We start from the raw sequence: 21,890 nt of genomic DNA, 5'->3' as shown, positions 1-21,890 counted from the left end.
CAGAACACGACATGGAGCCGTTGTAGCACTCAGATTCGGCCACGATCGAAATTCAGAGCCAAATTGTGTCTGGCACAATTTTGGATAGTCTCTGGCCACTCTACAAGGTATTTTGTCTCCATCTTTTCCAGATTCTATCTCGACTAAAAAACCCCTTATTTTTTATGATTCAGAACAGGAAAGGACAACGCCGAAAATTGCCAAAATTTTGGTGGCGTTGAATGAAGCAAGAGGAGAGGATCCATTACAGGATCATGGAAACAGTGGGGCAGCACAAAGACAATTGAATGTTGATGGAGAGGATGAAGATCTTTGAGAATTACCCTAAGAAGTGCATGGAGATGAGTTTGAAGAGGAAGAAGAAAGTGACGATATCTCTCAATATAAAATGAGAGTACGAACTCCGGTGCATGAATCTCAGCAAGATGATGAGGAGCCCCTACACAAGAGCAAGAAGGAACATCCGGTCCTGTGGATGTCCTTAGTGAGGCCATGGAGGAATCATCTTCCTCTTCTTCACAAGGTAAGACCTGTTCTTTGTCGAGTTTAAATGTTTCTGATCCAAACTTTGTTGCTACTACAGGGACTTCAGATGAGGAGGTGAGCTTGGCCGAAATGGTGTAGAAAACACAAAAGAAGAAAAAAGTGGAAGAAATTGCGCTAGGCCTAGGACCCGAGTCGCTGTAGCACGTTTGGCTGCCTGAAAAGAAGCCGATGTTGGTCCATCTAAAAAAGCCAAGAGGGCTAGGGTGCAAAGAGGGGTAGAAGAGCCACTTGAGGAGGCCAATGAAGAGGAGCCCGATTCTACCGAACAAACACTATCAAGAGTAAAAAAGGTGAGATTGGATGTGCGAAGGCCCAACTTCACAGCACGTGATATTCTCCTTGAGATGGGCTTTGAGGATATTTCAATTTAAAGCACTCAGGTTTTATATGATCTTCAACACCACAATAATGACATGTAGGCACAAAGCTAATTTTAGCATGTTTAGTTACAACCTTATGAGCAACAAGCTTAGGAATGTTAGGAGATGCTTTAACAAAAATAGTTTTAGAACTTGAGGGAGTAGAGCATTCATCAATATAGCCTAAACCTCTTTTATCATCATAAGACTTTCCTACTTCAATTATCTTGTCCAACCTTTGAGCACCTATTCTTAACTTTTTAATAGAATCTTTAGCCTTATCAAGTTCCACTAAAACGTTTGATTCATTTTTATAAAGAATTTTAATCAAATTTATCTTTTTCACAACCATCATGCTCAAGAAATCTAATTTTATCAAGTAAGACGTTTTTCTCATCACAATCAAGAACATGCTTATCACAAGAGATATTCACAACATCATGCTCATTTTTCTTTAAGCAAGCAATATCATCAAGTAAAGACTTATTTTCACTAGCTAAGACATTGTATTTCTTTTTAAGCATAACATATTTAGAACCAAACTTGTCTAAATCATTTTGCATATTCTCAAATGATTCAAACAACTCATCATAAGAAAGACAATCAAGAGTTAGCTCATAATCTTGTTCATCATTCATTGTCACTAAAAGCCATAAAGCAAAAGTTTGGCACTTCTTCATTCTCACTCTCACTTCCACTCTCATCACTATCATAACAAGTAGCCTTCACTACTTTCTTCTTGGATTTCTTGGATGACTTGAGAAGAGGACAATCGATTCTAATGTGACTCGGTTTTTTGCATTCATAACAAATTACCTCATCATTTTTCTTTTTTCACCTTTTGACACTTTTTGGTTGGAGAAATGCTATTGTTTCTTCCTCTTGATAAATTTTTTATACTTAAGAGAGAGATAGGCAGCATCATCTTCATCAAGGGCACTCTTACTTTCGGAGTTAACGTCCAAGGTGATGGTCTTCAATGCTATATTCTTCTCTTTCTTTTTCTTCTCATCCTCTATGTTTTTCTTAATCTTTCTCTCATGTGTAATCAACGAATCAATGAGTTCGTCCATAGAGAGAGAGTCTTGAGATCCTTTGCCTCTTGAATGACGGTGACTTTAGGCTCCCATTGTTTAGGCAAGGACCATAAAAGCTTTTTTACCTTCTCAAGATTTGAGTATTTTTTTCCAAGCTCTTCTAAAGCATTGACAATGTTAGTAAATCTAATAAACATATCGGAAATAGCTTCATTATCATCAATTTTAAACATTTCATATTGATGATCTAACATGTCAATCTTTGTTTCTTTTACTTGACTAGTTCCTTCATGAGTGATTTTTAATTTATCTCATATATCTTTGACAGTTTTGCAAATAGACACCCTATTATACTCAACTTCATTCAAAGTACAAAACAAGCAATTAATAGCTTTGACATTTAAAAAACATGCTTTCTTTTCATTTATAGACCATTCTTCCTTAGGCTTTACAACTTTAACGACATCAACATCTTTTGTTGGAATTTTAAGTCCTTCTTCAACAACATCCCATAAATCAAAGTCAATTAATAGAAAGCAAGAAAATTTCATTCTATTTTTTCAATAACTATAATTAGTGTCATTAAAGAAACGATAGTAATAGATTGACTATTGGTAAAAGGGATGAAACCTAAAGTTGTCATAGCTCAAAAACAATTAAGTTTATAAAAGAAGAGCAACCTTGCTCTGATACCAATTGTTTGATCGGTATGGCAACCCTAGAGGGGGGTGAATAAGGTTTAATTAACAAAATGTAAACTTTTTAACAAATTGCCCAATTTAAACAAAAATAATACACTTTTTGAGATATGCAATTTTAACAAAGTAATATAAAATAAATTCTAAGACAAATGAGAGAAATTTAAAGCAAAGGATAAACTTCTAAAATTAATTGCAAAAATAAATAAGAGAGAGGGTTAGGGAAATTGACACCGAGAATTTTTATAGTGGTTCGACACGACTGTCCTTCTCAAAAGCAAAGACGATCATCTCCACGGTGAGGATCACATCGTTACAATGAGTTGGAAATTTTGAAACACACAGTTACAAACTCTCAAATAGAGTAAATGTACAAATTTGAGCTCACAAACAACTCAACCCTCACAACAATAAATTTCTCTCACAAATAAGATGAAAAGAAAAATTGAGAACTTGGACAGAATAACAATTAGAAAATTTTGAGATTATGGAGGATTTAAAATAAGAGAATTGTGTAATTTGGAAGAGGAAATTAGGTTTAAATAGAAGAGAGAAAATCGTAAAAAAAATCAAGTTTAATTTTGAAACACTGGATCTTAATTATTGAAAATGAATGGGGAGATTATTTTGAAAAAAAAAATTAAGAATTATATATATAATAATAATAAAATAAAATAGATATATATATGAGAAAATGGTTACATTGAAATTCTTTTGATTTTTTTCATTTTTTAAACCCACTGACAAGTCATGCTGTCATGATGTAATTTTTTTTTTAAATTGAGAAAGTTACGATTAGTGTGTGTATATATATTTTTATTTATTTATTTAATTCCTTTTGTTTCGTTTTATTTCTGTTTTCTTATTTATTTTTAAATAAAATTAAGTTTGTCATTTGTCAGCTTACGAACTGTCCACATCATCTTCTCGATATTTTTCTTTTCTTGTTTCGATTGTAACTTCTCTGTTGAGTTCCGATTTGGATGATTCAATAGTCATTGGAATCATTGTAACGAGCTCTACGTTGTGGACACTTTAAAATACTAAAAATGTCAATAAAGAAAATTAAGTTTATTACCATAAAAACATTAATTAATTAATTTAAATAAATTAATTTACCATTAAGGGCCAAAAAACCAACAAGAAGAGAATAATTTCATGAATTAGAGAGAGAATAAAAAGTGATTTAAGGAAGGTAAAGTACATAATTTTACATATAAGTAACAAAAGTAAAATTATACTGTTTTTACTGTAATGTCTTCGGGCACTGTAATGTCTTCGGGCATTGTTTTTAAAACTTATTTTCACAAATGTCTAAAGTCAATTTTATACTTTTAGATTTCTGCATGATTTTTTTATAATACCGATTTTACCCTTATTTATTGCATTTATATTTATTATTGTTAAATTTTTTTGTTGCAATCTAAAAGATTTAAATCCGTAAATTGTAGACGTAATCTAATTATTGTGGATCACATACCAATTTTTTCCTTAATCTCTTAATTCACTCATTGAATATTAATGGACATTAGTACATGGATAGCCTATATTAATTATAAAAAGATTATCATGATTTCAATTTCTAAATTAATTAATGTTTAGTCTTCTCAAAAAAAAATTAATGTTTAGATTTACCCATGATTTGAAATTCTAAATAGTTGAAAATATAGCACGATTTACGGCCGACGTCATCCCCTGAAGGGTCTCTTTCGAGATAAGGGTTTGGAGTCGCCACCAATCATCGAGTCGCCACCAATCATCTATGAGGTGTGATTAGTCACCTAAAAATAAAGACAAGGTCTACGAAAACAGATTGTTGGTTCGGGAGTTGATTGAGCGTAGGGAAGGTGTTAGCACCCTACAACACCCGTTCGAAAACGGTACCACATTTTGTCAAAAGTTATCCTATTATGTTATTTGGTCCAAAAAAAAAGAAATGTTTTTATTTTATTTTAAATGTCTCATATTATATTAATTCACATTTTGTTATAAGATATGAATTAATAGGTATGAGTGGCACGAAGACCATTAGAAAAATTTTGACACCTCGAGAATATTGAAAGGTTCTACATGAGTGTTGACACTAAAACATCACACCAATGTGCCACCACTTTGAGATATAAGCTATGCTCTTTTTTAAAATACATATTTTGTATTTTTGAATTTTGTTTAAAAAAAAGAAAAAGAAAACTCTAAATGAAATCTTTTATTTAAAATAATTATTTAGTAAAAACAACGATAAAATGAAGCATTCAAAGACTCGAACTTGGGTAATGTACATTAAAAAACAAACATCTTACCACTATGCCAACATCTTAAGATGTAAACATTATATTCTTTTACACAAACAAAAATTTTAATTTATTTTTTTAAACTAAAAAAAACTACGAATTTTGTTAAATTAAAACAACAAAAAAAATATATCTTTTTTTATTTATTTCGAAATTAACAAAATTATTTAAAAGAATAAAAAATTATTTAAAAACAAAGTCAAATTTACTTTAACAAAACTTATTTGCTAAAAAACTGATTTTTTGTTAAGATTTTTTCAAAACCATAACCACCAAACCATTAAAAAAATTTTAAATGAGATTTTATTCTAAAATACTCTGTTTTTATCTACTCCTTTAAAATCCTGCAAAGAAGATTCTTTTTTAATTAAAAAATAAAACAAAGGTAATACAAAAAATATAAACCTTATAAAAAAATCATTTTAAATAAAAACTACATTTTAAATAAAAAGAATCCAAATTTAAAAGAATCTAAATTTTTTAAAACTTCTATTTTTTTCAACGTATTTTAACCAAAATTTTAAAGTAAAATATTTTATTAAAATAAAATTAAGTTTATATTTATTTCATTTAAAAAACTCTTCTTTATTAGAAAAAGAAAACCTTTTATTTTAAAACAAATTTTAAAATATCAAAATCCTTATTTTATTTTCAAAAACTTATTTAAATTAATTTAGAATATTTTTTTCTTACTAAAAACATTTTCTTTTTAAAAAAAAGAAAAAAAACTTTTTCTTAAAAAAACATTTTTTCTTAAAAAAACAAAAAAAAATATTTTGATAGAAATAAAAGAATCTTTTTCAAATTAAAAGCATGATTTCCAAAGTCTTTCCCTTTCCAACGTATTTGATACTTAAAATGCACTACCGGAGGAGATCGTCGTAGTGCCAGCGGGCTTGGAAGAAGCTGTGAAGAAGAAGGTTGTTGCTGCTGTCGTTCGCGTCGTTCCCTTGCGTCGTCGGAGGTCGTGGGTATGCGAGAGAAAAGTGGTGATGGTGGGATAAGAGAGATGGAGAGAAGAAGATATGGTGATGAGGTGATGAGTTTCTAACTCTCTGCACCGTGTCCTGTTCTTGTGTGCTTCCTCTCTTAAATACTAAAAAAAAACAATGGAGGAAGGGGAGGAGGAGATGCCACGTTAGGTGAGGAAAAAATCAAAGAGGGAAAAAAACCGTTAAAAATCAAAGGTTTTGTTAAAATAAAATCTTTATTTCATTAAAACAAATCATTTTTATTTATCTATTTTTTATTTTAATAATAAAACAAAATCTAAACAAACCATTTTTATTTTCTTATTAATAAAATTAAACATTTAAATAAATCTAACATTTTAATTTTAGTTAATTTAAACTTTATATTAAAACTAATAATAAAGTAAACCTATGTTATCCTTTAATTAAAATAAAACACAATAAAGTAAAATACAATAATATAAATTAAAATTAAGCCGGATCAAATACGGTGTCTACACCCACGATTTTCTGCCCCTTTCAATTCTTCCCACGTATTCCAACATCAATTTCTTCTCACGATTATCTGCATGGAGTAGATGAGCTTCTGTTCAACGTCAATTTCTTCCCACGTTTTAGTGGTGCATGCACTACTACTAAGGTGAAGTTTTGCTTCTGCTCACGTTTTTAAGAATATTGCTGCTGCTCACGTTTTTCTTCTCTACACGGTTTACTGCTCAAAACCTTCTATACATGGATACTGCTTTAATTTTTTGGTGAGAAGAATATTCTTCCGCATGCTTTCCTTTGGTTGGTGATGGTAGAATATAGAAGTATTCCTTTAGTTTTTTTTCCCGTATATTGCAATTTGATATTTAATAATAGATATAAAATATATCTGGATATAATCTTTAACTATTGAAGTCTCAATCTCATATAAATTTATATAGTGTAGATATATATTATATACGCATATAACATTAACCAGTTCTATCAACATTAACTTATTCAATCAATTTAGACACCCTAGCACATGCTTCATTATTATGAATTGCTCTTATTAACATTAACCTAGCAAATGCAATCCAGTCCAATACAATTACAGGATAAACGTATATGCTAAATATGAAATATATCCGACTATTGAGTTCCTATAACTACCAAAATGGTACTTAGTTGTAGATATATATTATATCCGCATATATAGAATAATACACACCTAAATTTTGCACCACTCAAATCATATTTGAATCTTTCCCAACATGGACTATTTATATTGGGTATGGACAATATATGGGTATGTAAAATGTACCCTTCTGAAATCCTAGATTCTTTTTTAATGGAGTATCCGAAATCGAAGACTAAACAAACCTTCACTTTGACGGGCGTCGGGCGACGAGAATGGAGAAATCGGTCTTCTACGAATTGCTACGGCTGCATGGTTTGTTGCGGGATAAATTGAATTAACTGCCGGCAACGAGAATGAAATGGCTTCACACGATTGCCTGCTACGGACTGCTGCAGGACAGTGAACGGAGAAAACGATAGAAAAGAATGGTATTTGAGGAAGAAGGAGAAATCGACGGAAGAAGAAAACGGGCGGAAGAACGAGAAACTGGAGGATTTTTTTTAACTATCGACGGAAGAAGAAGAGATTTTTGGGGATTTGGGTAGGATGATTTGGGTATTTTTATTTTTGGAAAGCGTGAATGGTCATAAAACAAGGCATTTAAAATCTAACCTACCAAATAAACCATTTTGATTTTCGTAAATTTATTAATATTTAGGTGTAAATAAAGAAGGATATAAAAGTAAATTGTTCATGGGTAATATCTTACCGATGGTTATTTTATGACAAAAGTGTAAATTTTGTACTTTGAATCTTTTTACGTAATTATAATCTCTAAATAGTCTATCTATATACTAATCCCAAAATCTTATGTTTCAATAAAGTTTGCATATTTTAAGTGACATCCATTCCAAAAACTTATATATTTCTTAATACGAAACCGTGGGCTTAAAGTCCCCTCAAAGTCATAGTGTGAAAGTGACTTTGCATCTTCCCTTTTTCTTTATTTAAAGTTATTTTTTAATTTTGATACTTTTTTATTCTTTCTTTTATATAATTAATTTTACTCTTTTTTTTTTCGAAAATAATAATAAATAATAATTGATTTTTACTTTTTTCTTCTTTGTGGTGAAGTATGAAATTCATATCTATTTAGTCATTAACGTTTAAAAATAATTATTTTAATTCTTAAAAAAATATTTTTAAATGGTTACCAAACTCACTTGAACATCATTTGATTAATAAAAAGTTAATGTAGGGTTAAATTGATGATCGTACCTTGTGATTTGGAAAAAAAAGGTAATTTAATAAAATAAAAAATTACTGCCTAAACATCATCTCTTATTATTATTGTTTTTTTTTTATTTATGATGCTTTTCTTTTGGAAAAATGGACAAAATAAGCCTTCTGTGACGGTCTCTTAAATTTTTTAATCGTCCTTCTCAAAACACAAGTTTTATAGTCACTGCTGACATCATCAACTTTGACAAATGACCTCCTATGTCCCTCCTTGCTTTTTTTTTTGTCTTCCAGACTCCATCTCTCTTCTCCCTCCTCCACTAATATTTTAGACTTCCCCCCTTATTTCCTCTCTCTACCTCCATCTCCCTTTTTTCCAGATTTTTTTTCCTCCTCTCTGTTTTCTTATCGTAATTTTTTTTTCTCATTCTCCCTAAAATTTTCTTGGAGTTTCTCTTTTCCATCTTCCCTCTTTCTCTATTTTTTCAGTAATTTTTTTTCCTCCATGATTCCCGTGACTAACGATGGATGCATCAAAGCCGACGAAGAGGTCGTTCGCCGAAGAAAGAAGATCAGTGGAAGAGGAATGGGGGAGCGAGGTTGAGCGAGAGAGAGCGAGAATTGAGGGCTATCTCAATATTAATTCAAATTTGTTTCCCGAAATCTATTCTCAATCTCATTAAATCTCTCAACGTAGTTTTAATTAGGATTGAATTAAAACCCCTAATTTTGCTTTCATCTCTTTCATTCCTAATATAAAATTTAATCAAATGAAAATATCAATTTAAAATCTAATTACAAAAAGAAAGTATTCGAATTTGAAATTTCATTCAAATTTGTTTCCTAAAATCTCTTTTTTAATTAGATTTTAAATTGATACATTTGATTAAAATTTAAATTAGGAATGAAAGATGGGAAATCAAAATTGGGGGATTTGAAATTCAATTATAATTAAAACTATTGAGAGATTTAAGGAGATTGATGAGAGATTTTGGGAAACAATTTGAATTAATATTGAGATTCCGTTTTTCTCAAAATTAATTTGATTTGATAAACATTAATTCAAAATTAATTTTTAGATACCGTAAAAAAAACAATCTCATTAAAAATATTATTTTTAGATTCCCTCGATCTCGCTCTCTCGCTCGCTCTCGATCTCTCTCTCTCGCTCACCCTCGATCTCGCTCACCCTCGATCTCGCTCACCCTCGCTCTCGCTCACCCTCGCTCTCGCTCGCTCTATCTCTTTATCTCCTCCCCCATTCCTCTTCCACCGAGCTTCTTTCTTCGGTGAATGACTTCCTTCGTCGGCTTTGATGCAGCCGTCGTCAACGAAGTCACGGGAACCATGGAGGCTGTTGGTTTAAAAAGAAAGCTCAAAGATTTAGGGGTTTTTTTAAAAAGTAAATTGGCTTTTGTGGTCAATAAAGAAGAAAGGGAATAATAGTAATTAGAAAAAAATACAGAAATATGGAAGAAAGAAAAGAGAAACTCCAAGAAAATTTTAGAGAGAATGAGAAAAAAACTTTGTTGAAGAGGAGAAGAGAATAATGAAAAACGATAAGAAAAAAAAATCTGTAAAAAGAGGGAGATGGAGGTAGAGAGAGGAAATAGGGGGGAAGTCTAAAATATTAGTGGAGGGGTAGTGAAGGTCTTGGTGTGAAGGTGATGTCAGCAAATGCCTATAAAACTTTGTGTTTTAAAAAGGATGATTAAAAAACTTAAAAGACCCTTATAGAATGGTTATTTTGTCCATTTTCCCTTTTCTTTTCTCCCTTAGAGAGCTGATTTTAGTTTTTCTTCATTTTTTATTTATTATGTTTTTTGGGTTGCCAATTTATAAATTTTTTAATCAAGAGTTGTTTTCAGTGCACAATTTAGTTTTTATTTTTTACTTTGAATAAATGGACATGTATATAAGTTATCATATATGAACTTAAATTTCATTTCCACAGTATTTCTCAAAACAAAAAAAAAAAGTTTCATCGAAACAAAGACAAGAGTGCATTTCAATCAATTTTTATCTTCCACGGGGCACATGAACTTGTGGAAAAAGGACTTGGGCTCAGTCTTTCCATTCCGACTTGTGAAGTCAACAAATGTGAAGACTCTCAAAGTTTGTTTAATTTTCACACAACTGTATATGTTAGAAAATAATGAGATTTAGATGAAAAGAATGTTGTTGTGTCGTAGTTAGGACTACTGCGTTGAAAACAATTATGACACGACCACAGTCCTAAATCGTATGTACGCCAGTTGCTTTTAAGGTTAACACAACACCTCGAACGTGTACTTGTTAGAGCATATTGGAATCGAAGAACTCACTCATAATTTTGTAAGAAGTTGAGGGAGAAAACTATAGAAACGTGTGGAAAAACATTTTGTCCTTCTATATATTTTTCCTCCAATCCAGCAGACCCATATATATGGATGAAACCAAACAAATTGTTATAAAATAAAGGACAAAATATATTTTTGGTCCATGGAGTTTGAAATAGGTGTCTACTTGGTTCCTAAAGTTTCAAAATGAACAATTTTAGTCCATGAGGTTTGAAGTATGTATCTAATTGAATACAATTAATTTATATTCATTACAACAGTTATAAATTAGTATTACGAAAATAAAACATTTAATTATAAAACAGTTATTAAATCACAATTAACGTTTCATAAAAAATCTAGAAATAACCCATTTGATTTGTAAAACATATTTTGTCTTGTCATTCCCAACCATATAGATTAATGTGTGAAGAAAAAAAATAGGCAGTAGAAAATTGTGGTCTACAACTCTGTCGCTATAAATAAGGGCCAAATTTCGCCAATTCCCAAACTGTTTTCCACCATGAATTTTCCTAATTACATAATCCTAATTTTCATTTTCCATTACTTTCAATTTCTCCAAGATCTCCCTCATTCTCAAGGGCTCCCCATCCCAAAATAAGAGAATTGTGTAATTTTGGAAGGAGAAATTGGGTTTAAATATAGGTGAGAAAATGCTAAAAAAGAAATCAAGTTTAATTTTGAACTACTTGATCTTAATTATTGAAAATGAAGGGCGGAGATTATTTAAAAATAAAAAAATAAGAATTATATATATATATATATAATAAAATAAAATATATAAACATGTGAGAAAAGGGTTACATTGATATTCTTTTGATTTTTGTTAAACCGAATAACAAGTCATGTCAGCATTTAATGCTGTCATGATATTTTTTTTGATAAATTGAAAAAGTTACCGTTAGTATATTTTTGATTTTGATTTCTTTTAATTACTTTTGTTTTGTTTTCTTATTTATTTTTAAATAAAACTAAATTATCGACTTACGAGCCGTCCATGTCATCTTCTCGAGTATTTTTCTTTTCTTGTTTCGATCGTAGCTTCTCCGTTTAAACTTCGATTTAGATGATCCAATAGTCGTTGGAATTGTTGTAACAAGCTCTACGCTGTGCATACTTTATAATACTAAAAAATTCAATAAATAAAATTAAGTTTGTTATCATTAAAATATTAGTTAATTAATTAATTAAAATTAATTGAGGAGAATTGCATTTGGTAATAAATTAGTTTTATATATTTAACAATATAGCACACATTTTTTACATTTACAAATATAGCAATTTTTTTAGATTTCTGATTTTGGATATTTCAATATTCTCAAATTACCCTTTCCAGACATACATATTGCAAGTATATCAGACACTCATATCAGTATTATATCAAATGTATATCATACATTTATATTTCAAATATATCAAACACTCATATCAAATGTATATTATACGTTTTTTTTTTTTTGAAAAAGTGTGCTATATTTGAAAAACTAAATCATGGTTGCTATTTTGTTTATTTTGCTAATTTTTTTTGACATATCTCAAGTTGTCTCATTAATTAATTTGAGATTAATGGACAAAAAGCCAAGAGAAGAAGAATAATTTCATGAATTAGAGAGAGAAGAATATAGAGAGAATAAAAAGTGATTTGAGGAGGGTAAAGTACGTAATTTTACGTATAAGTAATACAAGTAAAAGTATAAAAATCTTACGTTTCAAGAAAGTTGGCATATTTCAAGTCGGCATGCGAAATAGGACATCCATTCCAAAAACCCATATATTTCTTAGAAATAATATCTTCGGAGGGTTGTTTTAGACACTTAATTACACAAATGTCTAAATTTTTCTAATTTTACACTTTTAGATTTCTGCATGTAGGATTTTATTTTAATTCTGATTTTACCCTTATTTATTGCATTTACATTTATTATAGTTATTTGTTTTTTTTAAATATAACAGATTTAATTCCATAAATTATTATCATAATCCTTTAATTATTGTTGGTCCATACTAATTTTCAACACAAATCCCCTAATTCACTCATTTAAAACCATAATTTACTCCTTCAAAAAGATTGATTTTCCCTTAATTCACTCTCACATGGGTGCTCAATCTTCAAAGACAACTCAAAATCACATAAACATCTTTTGAAGTCTCAATAATTATATTAGTAGTATATTAGTTGTATATCAGTGGTAAATTAAAAGTATATCAAGTATATATCAGACATATATATTAGTGGAAATCGAAGGGAATCGAAATGTATGGTTTTCTGGGCTTCCACATATTAGGCGTGTTTTTTGGTTTCTTGTGCTTATGTTTTTTTGGTTTCTTGTGCTTATGTTTGGGCCTGTAGGGCAAAGTTTTTCATTTAATATGTGGGTTTTTTTTTCTTTGAAAAAGTGTGCTATATTTGAAAAACTAAAACATAGTTGTTATTTTGTTTATTTTGCTAATTTTTTTTGTCATATCTCAAGTTGTCTCATTAATTAATTTGAGATTAATGGACAAAAAACCAAAAGAAGAAGAATAATTTCATGAATTAGAGAGAAGAATATAGAGAGAATAAAAAGTGATTTGAGGAAGGTAAAGTACGTAATTTTACATATAAGTAATACAAGTAAAAGTATAAAAATCTTACGTTTTAAGAAAGTTGGCATATTTCAAGTCGGCATGCGAAATAGGACATCCATTCCAAAAACCCATATATTTCTTAGAGATAATGTCTTCGGATGCCTGTTTTAGAAACTTAATTACACAAATGTCTAAATTTTTCTAATTTTACACTTTTAGATTTCTGCATGTAGGATTTTATTTTAATTCCGATTTTACCCTTATTTATTGCATTTACATTTATTATAATTATTTGTTTTTTTTAATATAACAAATTTAATTCCATAAATTATTATCATAATCTTTTAATTATTGTGGGTCCATACTAATTTTCAACACAAATATCTTAATTCACTCATTCAAAATCATAATTTACTCCTTAAAAAAGATTGATTTTCCTTAATTCACTCTCACATGGGTGCTCAATCTTCAAAGACAACTCAAAATCACATAAACATCTTTTGAAGTCTCAATAAACATAAATTTGCATATTCAAAAAATATATTTAAAATTACAATATATATCCTCTTATATATCTGCATATATACATTCAAAATCATTATAGTATATATCAACATATCCGCATATATACATTCAAAATCACTATAGTATATATCTGCATATATACAAGTTGAGTTATAAGATATATCCTAATTAAATCACTATACTATATATCCTCACATATACAATATTTCACACCAAATCAGAAATTGAAAACGTCTGTTGGAATGCAAACCTTTCAATCGGGAGATGAACTGCTCTAGAGACTGAGAAAAATGGAGGCGACCAGAGATGAAGGCAGGCAAACATGAGCCGGAGACGAAGGCAAGTAGAAACGCTCGGAGAATAAGAACCGATGAAAATCTCTTTTTGAAGGCGGCTGGAGATGAAATGCTCTTGCCACAAAGAAAAGCAGAGCTGGCCGGAGAGGAAGGCAGACGGTCGGAGAAGAGGAACGAATGGTTGGAGAAGAAGAACGGACGATCGGAGAAAGAAAAGAAAAATGAGGAAGAAGAAAGGGGTGAGTTTCGGAAATAGATGTGTTTTTTGGGTTTTGGGATCTTTTAATTTTGGAAAGTATCATGGATTTGACCTCCTAATTTACCAATTCTAAATTTTAATAATTATTTAATATTGAGATGGATCCTTAGGATATATTAGTATGTTATGGATACCATCTAATTAGGGATTATTTCATGACAAAAGTGTATTCTTTACGTAATTATGATTTTTAAATAGATCATCTATGTACTTATCCTTATTTCTTAATACAAAACCGTGGGCTTAAAAGTCCACTTGAAGTCATAATGTGAAAATGAATTTGCCTCTTCCCTTTTTCTTTATCTTAAAGTTATTTTTGAATTATGATACTTTTTTCTCCCTTCGTTTATATAATTCGTTTTACCTTTTTTTAATTATATAATAAATAATAAATAATTAATTGATTTTACTTTTTTTTCTTTGGGGCAAGTATGAAGTTGATAACTATTTAGTCATTAACATTTAAAAAAAATTTATTTTAATTCTTAAAAAAAATGGTTTTAAATGGTTACCAAACCGACTGGAACATTATTTGATTAATAAAAATAAATTGTTGATCCTACTTTGTGATTTGGAAAAAAAGATAATTTAATAAAATAAAAAATTGCTCCCTAAACATCATCTCTTATTATTATTATTATTTTTAATTATGATGCTTTTTCTTTTCTCCCTTTAGAGAGTTAGATTTTAGTTTTTCTTCATTTTTTATTTATTATGTTTTTTGGGTTGTCAATTTATAATTTTTTAATCAAGTGCACCATTTAGTTTTTATTTTTTGCTTGGAATAAATGGACACATATATAAGTTATCATATGAACTTAAATTTTGTTTCCACAATATTTCTAAAAAAAAAAGTTTTCAGAATTTCATCAAATTCTGTTAAATGAGGTAATTTGATTTTTTTTTGGATAATATTTGAATTAGGAAAAAAGAAACAAAGGGTTTCTGGGGAATTTCAACTAAACAAGGACAAGAGTGCATTTCAATCAATTTTTATCTTCCAAGGGGCAATGAACCTGTGGAAAAAGGACTTGGGTCAGTCTTCCATTACCTTTCAAGTTGACTTGTGAAATCAACAATGTGAAAACTCTCAAAATTGGTCTAATTTTCACATAACTTTATAGGTTAGAAGATAATGAGATTTAGAGAAAAAGAATGTTGTTGTGCCGTGGATAGGACTACTGCGTCAAGCAATTACGGCACAACTATAGTCCTAAATCATATGTATGCTCTGGTTGCTCCTATGGTTAGTTCAACACACAACTCGAACATGTACATGTTAGAGCAGATTGGAATCGAAGAACTAACTCATAAATTTGTAAAAAGTTGAGAGAGAAAACTGTAGAAACATGTGAAAAACATTTTGTCATTCTATATATTTTTCCTTCAAACAAGCAAATCCATATATATGGATTAAACCAAGCAGATCGTTATAAAATAAATTAAACATTATTAATGGATACAATTAATTTAATTCGTTAGAACAATTATAAATTAGCGTCACAAAAATAAAACGTCTAATTATAAAATGATTATTAAATCACAATAAACGTTTCATAAAAAATCTAAAAAATAACTCATTTCCTTTGTAAAACATATTTTGCCTTATCATTCCCAACTGTATAGATTAATGTGTGAAGAAAGAAATGCGCAGTGGAAAATTGTGCTCTATAACTCTGGCTATAAACAAGGGCCAAATTTCCCCAATTCCCAAAATGTTTTCCACCATGAATTTCCCCAATTACATAATCCTAATTTTCATCCTCCATTACTTTCCATTTCTCCAATATCTCCCCCATTCTCAAGGCCTCCATTTTAATAACATCACTGATCAGGAAGCTCTCATTTCATTCAAATTCTCAACTTCTGACCCACATGGCGCCTTGAGTTCTTGGCTTCCAAACACTTCTTTCTGCTTCTGGCATGGCGTTCTCTGCAACCCAATTAAGCGCCGAGTAACCGGTCTCCAACTCGGGAGTCACTCACTCGCGGGACCCATTTCCCCCCACCTCACCAACCTCTCCTTCCTCCGCCACCTCGACCTGCAAAGCAATAACTTCTCCGGCACAATTCCGATGAAGATTCATCGTATTTTCCGCTTACGATTTTTGGACTTGAGTTCCAACAGTCTTCACGGAGCCATTCCCCAATCTTTGAGCCGCTGTTCTCAGCTTCGAACCATTAATTTGTATGATAACAAACTTCATGGTACCATTCCTTCTGAATTGGGTACCTTATCAGAGCTTCAAAATTTGAATCTTGGCCAGAATAACCTCTCTGGACCCATCCCTTCTTCATTTGGTAATCTTTCTTCCCTCGAGCAGTTGAATTTAATTACCAATAATTTAGAGGGTCCAATCCCGCTTGAATTAGCCCGTCTCAATCGGCTCTGGTATTTGCAGTTAGGAGACAACAAAATCTCAGGCAGTTTTCCCACCCACCTCATGAATATTTCTTCCTTGAATTCGTTTTCTTTGACCAAGAATCAGATTTCTGGTAAATTTCCATCTAATTTGTTCACTGTACTGAGTAATCTCTCCATTGCGTTTTTTGGAGGAAATCAGTTCACCGGCTCAATCCCAGAATCTCTTTCAAATGCCTCCACCGTCGAAAAACTTGACCTCTCAACTAACCAATTTTCTGGAGAAATTCCTTCACTTTGGAAGCTACAAATGATCCAATATCTGAACCTTGAGATCAATTATCTAACAAGTGAAGGAAAGGAAGGCCTTAACTTCATCACTTCACTTACCAATTAACTCACCTGAAAGTGTTGTCTGTGGCCACTAATTTACTCACTGGTCAGCTTCCACCCTCCATTGGAAACTTGTCCAACCAAATTTTTAAACTTCTCATGGCAGAAAACCAGCTCAATGGAAGCATTCCTGGAGAAATTGGCAATTTGGGTGGTCTCATCTCTCTATCCTTACCTCTCAATTCCTTCACAGGGAACATTCCTTCTTCATTTGGAAACCTCAAGAACCTGCAGTTTCTATCTTTAGAATCAAATTTTCTTTCGGGATCCATCCCTGAAACACTTGGGAATCTAAGCCAACTCTCCCTGTTTGCAGTTAATGATAACAACTTGAGTGGTGAAATCCCTCTAAGTTTAACAAGTTGGGAGCGTCTCCTCCTTCTAGATCTATCTCAAAATGGGTTCATTGGGAACATACCGAATGAAATCTCTAGATTCACAACTCTGTCGTTCTTCATGTTTCATTCAACAAGTTTACAGGGTCATTGCCTTCTGAAATTGGCAAGTTATCAACGGTTGAGATTTTGGATGTCTCCAGAAACCAACTCTCCGGACACATTCCAGCTACAATAGGCAGCTGCTTGAGTCTTGAAGACTTGAACATGTCTGGAAATTCTTTCCAAGGCCCAATTCCGAGTTCATTTGCCAATCTGAGAGGGATAAATTCCATAGACCTTTCATCAAACAGGTTGTCTGCAAAAATCCCTTCCCTCGATGGTCTTCGATACCTCCAACACTTGAACCTCTCTTCCAACAAACTACAAGGAGAAGTACCCAGAAGTGGCATCTTTCTCAACATTTCCAAAGTATTTTTATCCAACAATCCCGAGCTCTGCGGCGGCGTACTTGAATTTGGACTGCCAAAATGCCCTACCAGCTCAATTGGCAAGAGAAAAAATGGGAAATTAATCGCGGGAATTGTTGGAGGAGCAACTGGTTTGTGTATTGCAATTGCTTTGGGTTTTGTCTTGCGCATGAAGAGACGGAAACGGGTGGTGATTTCATTTGAAGGGCTGGATCATAGACTATATTCCTACTATGAACTAAAACATGCCACATGAGATTTCACCAATGAAAATCTGATCGGAAAGGGGAGCTTTGGATCTGTTTATAAAGGTGTAATGCGAGACGGTACTTGGATCGCCATTAAAGTGATCGACTTGGATCATCGTTGTGGAATGAAGGGCTTTCTTACCGAATGTGAAATCTTCAGAAACCTGAGGCATCGAAACCTCGTGAAGATCCTCAGTGCTTGTTCTACCATGGAATTCAAGGCACTAGTTTTTGAATTCATGGCGAACGGGAACTTGGAAACTTGGCTTCACAGAAGATCAGAGCGTTGGCTAACTCTAAAGCAAAGAATAGACATAGCTTTAGATGTTGGAGCTGCAATGGAGTATCTTCACCATGGATTGGAAACTCCTGTAGTTCACTGCGATCTTAAGCCCAGCAATGTTCTTTTAGATGAAGAAATGTGGGCCCATGTTGCAGATTTTGGGCTTGCAAAATTGCTTCAACCACAAGCCCATTCTGGAGACATCACTAGTGGGCTAAAAGGATCTATCGGCTACATTGCACCAGGTTCTATCTTTTTTCTGAAATTTCATTACCTTGAGATGGAGGGTAGAATGAGTAATTTTAAAAAACGAGATTTAATTATAATTGATTTAACGTCTAAATGATACTAAAAAATAAATTTAGAGTGATTTTAGGTATGTTTGGGGGTGATGGTAGAATAAGTGATTTTGGAAAAAAATATTTAAGTATAATTAGTTTTCCAAAATCATCATCCAAGTGATACCTAAGAATCAATTTTAAGTGATTTTTAAGTTTTCATAAAATCAATTTTCTAATTTGCAAAACATAATCAATGGAGGAGTGATTTTGACAGTAGCAAAAGTGATTTTGGCCATCCAAACACACTCTTAAACTTTTCTAAAATCAATTTTTTACTTTGCCAAACATTATTGAAGGAAAGGGAAGCGATTTTGGTAATACCAAAAGTCAAAATGACTCCCAAGCACATCCTAATTAACTTTTGATTTAAGTGAGGTCGAGATTTGTTAAAATCAAATTAAAAAATTTATGAACTTAATTGAAATTCTTTAAAAGGTAGGGACATGATAGAAAATTCATTTTTACCGACTAAACTTATAATTTAACTTCTTTTTTCGCTGGATAAAAATTTTAAATAATCTCACATGGAGTAAAGTGATGAAATTTGTAGAAATATAATTTGAAGATAAATATCTATAGTTGTATGAAGGCTAACTTTGAGTATTCAATAAGTAAAATCATACTAATCTAGATTTGACATAAAATTATATGTTTACAGAAGGACCAAGATTAGAGTTATGAGTTAACCTTTTCTTATAATTTCAGAGTACGCCTTTGGTGTTGGAATATCAACAAAAGGAGATGTTTATAGCTATGGGATTCTTCTTCTTAAAATGCTCACCGGAAGAAGTCCATTAGAGGAGATATTCAACGGAGATATGAACCTTCCAAGATGGGTGGAACTTGCCATTCCAAATATGGTGATTAATATTTTGGATGAGAGATTGAAAGAACTTTCTTTTCAAACTAACATAGTAGACTCTTTGGTATCTATTTTAATTACGGGATTGAGATGTACAAGTGAGTCACCCGATGAAAGACCAGAAATGAAAGAGGTGTGAAATTATTAAAAAGATTCAATCCCAACTATTCAATTAAACCCCTTCAACTACTAATCCTCATGGTTATAGATGTATCTCCTTTTGCAACCTGTTGTTTTGGTTCAACTTTCTTTTTCTTCTCTACCTCGTTGGTCACATCAAGGATTGGTGGATCTCATCATGAAGTTCTTCATAATCTAGCTCACTCCATATTTCACTTTGTTCTTCTCCTTCTCGCACTAAGGATTTTATGTTGGTAGGCAATGCTTCAAGTGGACTACTCTTTAGCTCATCGACCAATTGCCCCGTTTGAATCTCCAGGCTGTGCGTTGAGGAAACTTGACTTTGGATGGTCGCCGTTTGACTTCAAATTATTGCTTCATTATTCACCAAATATTCTATCGTAAGCTCCTTTTCCGATGACTGCATTTGTCCTGACATCCATATTGTTGATCGTAATCTTGCTGAGGCTGTACAGAGAATTCTTGTGCAAATGTTTGTGCATATTGCTGAACGGAATTAGAGAATAACTTTCAACATGTTGTTCTCCCCACGAGAAGTTGAGATGATCTCTCCCCAATCTTGGTTAAAGATGTTCGAATAAGGGCTTTGAGTTCCACTGGTTCTCTTGTTGACCTAGAAAATAATTAGAATTAGGATTAGATGGACAATAATCAAATGGATGGTTATCACCACGATATTATACAAGACAATTGATTTTGATGATATTATATGTATCACAATTGATTCTCATTATTTGTTTTCTCACGACAAATGAGAAAACAAATAATCTCTAGAATAGAAACAGTGTGGCAATTACCCCAAACAACAAATCACGAAAAAATGAACTTTTTAAAGAAATAAAAATAGTCATCGAGAAACTTGTTTGGTTGTAAATGGGTTCTGCTATAGCAAGAAAGATTTGAGTGCAAGCACACACCGTCATGAGTAGTAATTAGGAAACACTTAGGCTTCTTATTTTGTCTCCACAGGGAGCAAGTGTTTTTCTTTTAAAAAGTAAAATGTAGGTGAGATGTTGATTGAGCAATTGGGTTTGATGGATAGAATATGATTGAGAAAATATGTGGGTTTGGTTTTAGTTACCTAAAATAACAAAGGTCAGCCAATTAACTAAAAACACGATAAAGGAGCACAACTAGGTGTCAGGAATCTCCCACTTTAAAATGCACTATTCTACTTCCTATATGAAAAGTAGCATTTTTTCCCGCAAAAAATGCGCCCCTACAATTAGAAGACCAATTTTCTAGTAGTGCTAAGCGATCTCGAAGTATTAATTCCGAACCTAATATGTCTATTAGAAAAGAAAACTTAGTTTATTAAAAAATAATCGCAATCTCAGGTAAAGATCATATGTCTAGACTATTTGAAATGAAACCTTTATGCCTAAAGTCTTCCTCTCTTGGACTAAAGCAACCAAGTATTGTAAGAAATAGTTTAATCTTTTCAATATTGAATTTGAGAATTCATTGGCCAAATTAACTCATTAACTTTTGAAAACAACTTAATTGATAAAGAAATTATCGAAATCTTTTTGCCCTTGTTGTCCTCTTTTTAAAAGATTAGTTAATTCTCCATAATGGGTAATAAAAATGGAATTTAGCTCATATTTGTAATATAAAAATATAATTTAATAAAGTTGTAAATAGAAGATACATTTAAAGAAGAAAATGAGAAATATGTTGTAGTTTGAGAGAAAAGTTGTAATCCAAATAAACTTTACGCTGCTGTTTCAAGCCTAGGGGAGATGAAAAGAATAAATAATGCTAGAATTTTATAAATGTATTGCAGTTTACAAGCCAATAAAATGTCAAGCTAGAAATTGCTTGAAAAACTAAACAAAACCTTAAAAAAGAGCTTAAATTTAAAAGATAAACAAATGTAAAAACTAAATGCAGAACTAAACTAAGTTGAATTTGATCACTTTTGGATGATGAATTGAATGGAGGAGTTGTTGGAATAACTTATAGGTAGCATAGAGGTTGTTGGGAGGTTGAGAGCAGTGAGGCCATCCATTGATCTCCAACTCCTTTGACTGATTTTTTCTGTTGAACAACCATCTCTTCTTGCATGAGTCACACGTGGGCTGAAACGTGCGTTTCACTAAGGCCAATTTCAAGGAGACACCTGGCGTCTATGTACAAAAACGTAATTTTCGATGATAAGTTTCCAACTCTAATTTCTACCTCAGCTTAATATATGGATGCTTAGACTATGATAAGGCAGTAGGCATGAATTTAACACAAATCTGAACTTTTAAACATGATTTCTAAGTAAAATAAAG

General features: G+C 31.6%; 1 pseudogene across 1 annotated transcript; it reads left to right on the top strand.

Annotated features, from left to right (window-relative positions):
- The first annotated feature begins 13,927 nt into the window (after positions 1-13,927).
- Positions 13,928-20,316, top strand: LOC111018531 (uncharacterized; annotated as a pseudogene). Its single transcript, XR_015792600.1, has 4 exons — positions 13,928-14,156; positions 15,983-16,932; positions 17,366-18,512; positions 19,314-20,316. The product of XR_015792600.1 is annotated as an uncharacterized LOC111018531 (transcript).
- Positions 20,317-21,890: the final 1,574 nt, after the last annotated feature.

Source organism: Momordica charantia (genome assembly GCF_013281855.1).
Source record: "Momordica charantia cultivar OHB3-1 chromosome 8 unlocalized genomic scaffold, Mcharantia_2.0 BLBB01000008.1, whole genome shotgun sequence".
Lineage (NCBI taxonomy): Eukaryota > Viridiplantae > Streptophyta > Magnoliopsida > Cucurbitales > Cucurbitaceae > Momordica > Momordica charantia.
Note: the sequence above shows the minus strand (reverse complement) of the source record. Positions and strands in the feature narration are given on the sequence as shown.